Genomic DNA, 881 nt, shown 5'->3' on the forward strand with positions numbered 1-881 from the left:
CCTACACGGACCTTGAATGTTCGTTAAGAGAGATAGCTCTGAATGGTGGTCAGCAAGTTCCCCGCGCCAGGTGGTACCGTATCTTTTCTCCACATCAAAGAAAGCAGGTAAACAGTGCTGTTTATGCACAAAAGCGTCCCTCAGGTAAGATAAGAAGGCAACGAGCTGGTCAGTGGTTGACCGGTTATCTCTAAATCCACCTTGGGGCAGGTCAATAAAACCGTTGAGTTAAAGAAAAAGCTCAATGTAACGATCAACCGTTTTTTAAAATAGTTTACATAAACAGCTGATTAACGAATTAGCCAATAACTGGCCGCAAGTGTAGCTTCTTTGCCATGCTTTAATGTCCGGATAATAATTGCTTCTTTCCAGGCTTTGGGCAAACGTCCAGTGACCCATATCTTAATAAAAATGTAGAGGATAGCTTCAGTAGTTTCTTCACGCAGGTGTTTTGAGCATTTCATATGTGATCCTCTCAGGCCAGATGCTGTTGAGTTGCCGCATGTGCATAACGCAACCTCGAACTCTAGTCACGTAAATGGGTATTGTATTCTCTGACAGATGGCCTTCTTTTCCCAATAGGCTTCCGTTCTTCAACTAGCTTGAATCTGAAGAAGGGATCTGTATAATGAACTGAGCTGAAAGTATATTCGAAGTGTTCTCCTAGTGTATGTGCTTGGTGCTCCAAAGTATTGCCAGCAGTGCTAACAAAAGGAATTGGATGCGCACTATGACATTTAAGTGTTTTTCGTCTATTGTACACTTTATGTGTATCTGTATAGGAACTTACAGAGTAGAGAAACGGCTGCCAACTCTCCCGCTTGGATATACGTCGGGTACGCCTGTTACAGGTATCGCTCGTCAAGAGGCTACCTTGCGAA

The sequence above is a fragment of the Amblyomma mixtum genome, chromosome 10 (assembly GCF_055824585.1).
Source record: "Amblyomma mixtum isolate Tamu chromosome 10, ASM5582458v1, whole genome shotgun sequence".
NCBI classification, from domain to species: Eukaryota; Metazoa; Arthropoda; class Arachnida; order Ixodida; family Ixodidae; genus Amblyomma; species Amblyomma mixtum.